The sequence below is a fragment of the Aptenodytes forsteri genome, unplaced genomic scaffold, assembly GCF_000699145.1.
Source record: "Aptenodytes forsteri isolate BGI_AS27 unplaced genomic scaffold, ASM69914v1 Scaffold192, whole genome shotgun sequence".
Classification (NCBI taxonomy): domain Eukaryota; kingdom Metazoa; phylum Chordata; class Aves; order Sphenisciformes; family Spheniscidae; genus Aptenodytes; species Aptenodytes forsteri.
Window position 1 is genome coordinate 1201689 of NW_008794891.1, and position 2662 is coordinate 1204350.

The 2662-nt window shown below is 67.5% G+C and overlaps 1 protein-coding gene across 1 annotated transcript in view; it reads left to right on the plus strand.

Annotated features, from left to right (window-relative positions):
- DNMT3A (DNA methyltransferase 3 alpha) overlaps nt 1–2662 on the plus strand; it is a 44481-nt gene that overhangs the window by 18440 nt on the left and 23379 nt on the right. The gene's annotated exons all lie outside the window — the stretch shown is intronic.

The window sequence follows — 2662 nt, forward strand, 5'->3', positions numbered from 1 at the left end:
TGCCCGCCACCGCCGATGCTTGTGCCGCTTTGCATGGCAGCCCTGCATGTGCCAGGGGCAGAGCGGGAGGTGTGTGCATGGTGCGGTCCTGGGGCCACGCTGCCCTGGTGCCGAGGAGGTGCCAGCTCTGGTGCCGGTGCTGCTCTGGGCGTTGCAGGGAGCACGCGAGGCGGTGGGCTCAGCGCCGCGCTGAGGATCAGCCCCAGACACCAGCACATGCTGGGAGCTCCCAGCTGCGAAGCAGCTTGGCAGAGAGGGCCCTGGGGGTCCCGGTGGACACCAAGCCGAGCATGAGCCAGCAGCAGGTCCTCGTGCAACGAAGGCAAATGGCGTCCTGGGCTGCGTTAGGAGCATTGCCCACTGGTTGAGGAGGCCACACCGTGAGTGCTGGGTCCAGTGCTGGGCTCCCCAGTACAAGAGAGACGTGGACAGACTGGAGAGAGTCCAGCGAGAGGCCGCTAAGATGCTGAAGGGCCTGGAGCATCCCTCCTATGAGGAAAGGCTGAGGGAGCTGGGGCTGCTCGGCCTGGAGCAGAGAAGGCTCAGGGGGATTGAATCCAGGGCAGGGAGGGTGCAAAGAGGACAGAGCCAGGCTCTTCCCGTGGTGCCCAGTGCCAGGACCAGAGGCCATGGGCACAAACTGGACCCCAGGAGGGTCCCTCTGGACAGCGGGGGACAGTCCTCAGTGTGAGGGTGACACGGGCACAGGCTGCCCAGGGAGGTGGTGGGATCTCCGTCCCTGGAGACTCTGGTCATGGTCCTGGGCAAGCGGCTCTGGGTGGCCCGGACGGAGCCAGGGGCTGGACTGGGGGGACCCCAGCGAGGCCTGGCCTCTGCCAGTCCATGGGTGTGTCACGTCCGTGAGCGCGAGTGCAGATCCGTGTGTGCAGCTCGGGGAGGGCTCCCAGCCCTGCCGCCCCTGCCTGCTGCGACACCCACGGCTCCCCTGCAGACCCCAGCACTGTGGACACGGAGCACCCACTCCTCGGCTCGTGCCAGCTGCGTCCGTGCTCCTGTCTGGGCAGGGGCGAGCCGCCGCAGCACCGCGGGCATGGCACGCTGGTGGGCTGCCTGCCAGGGTCCCCACGGGGACCAGGTTCCCTGGGGCTGCATGGTGCCTGTTGCTGGCTCCTGGCCCCAGCAGAGCTGCCGCTCACCGAGGACAGGCTTTCCCCCCCCCCCCCGGCGCCTTCCCTGGCCGTGACTGCTCATGGGCAGGAGTGGCTCCACTCTCCGCAGCTGGAAAGGGGTACACGGCTCCAGCGCAGGCCACGGGGGAGCCCAGCACTGGCCCTGGCTGCCCCCCAGGCACATGCCGGCCTGTGGCCCCGCTGCCGCCATCTCTCTTGGCCGGGAGGTGCCGGGCGGTGGGATGGGGCAGCATGGACCAGTCATGAGCCAGGATGGGGGGCCGTGTTCTCCCCACAGCGGGGGACAGACAGCTGGCAGCAGAGGGGACACAGAGCTGGGGTGTCAGCACTGGCACCATGGGGCACTGCGGAGCAGAAACAGGGTGAGAACGAGGGGCATCAGGCTCTGGCTCTCGGGGCCTTCTTGACCCGGATCAGCATAGAGACCTACTGCCGGGCATGCTGAACGAGGGATGGAGACAAGCAAGGAAGGGCTGGGATGGAGAGGGGAGAGGCAGGGCTGGGATGGAGACGGATGAGGCAGGGCTGGAATGGAGACAGATGAGGCAGGGCTGGGATGGAGAAGGGAGAGGCTGGGCTGGGATGGAGACGGATGAGGCAGGGCTGGGATGGAGAAGGGAGAGGCTGGGCTGGGATGGAGACGGATGAGGCAGGGCTGGGATGGAGAAGGGAGAGGCTGGGCTGGGATGGGGATGGAGATATGAGGCAGGGCTGGGATGGAGACGAGCGATGCAGATGCTGCTGCAGTCACGAGGCACAGAGCAGGCAGCTGAGGGAGCGGAGAAGCCATAGCTGGCAGCACGGTACAGACGGCTGGGGGGAGCTTGCTGGGCTGGGCATGCCGTGGTTGGTCGTGGGTCACGGTGCAGCCCCAGTGCCAGGCTGACCGCGGCGGCCAAGGGGAGCTGGACCAGATGGGCTGAGCCAGTGTGGGTCAGCGCGGCACACCCCAATGTGGGGACCAGTGTGGAGTGGGGTGGACACAGCCCCGGGGGTGCCCTGCCGCCGGCTCCTGTGTGCGGCAGAGCTCTTGATTTGGAGGCCAGCAGCAGCAGGCACCGGCGGGAGCATGAGCACGGTGCCGTGAGCACGGTGCGTGAGCATGGGTATCACGAACGTGGGTGCCATGAGCAGGTCAGGCTTCACCTTCCAGCCTCGGGCTGGTGTTCAGCCCTTTCCCCTCAGCATTACAAAGCCCTTCCTTCCCCCGGTGTGACCTGCCCGCGGGGCCCTTGCACATGGTGCTCATCCTCCTTCTGCTCTCCTCACCGCGCAGGCAGAGCGGCAGCTGCCTGCATTCCTGCCGGGCAGGCGCTTTCCGATCATCTGGAGGCTCTTCCCTGCCCTCCTCTCTTCTCCGGTGCTTTCCTGCAAACACGGCCGGTGTCTGGCTGCAGCCGTGGGCCGCCTGCCCTGGTGCTGCTCCAAGGCTCCGCTGGGCTCGGGGCGAGTGCCCAGGTGATGGTGTCGAAGCGGTACCCGGTGGCGCCCAGAGGCTGTCTGGGGGAGCC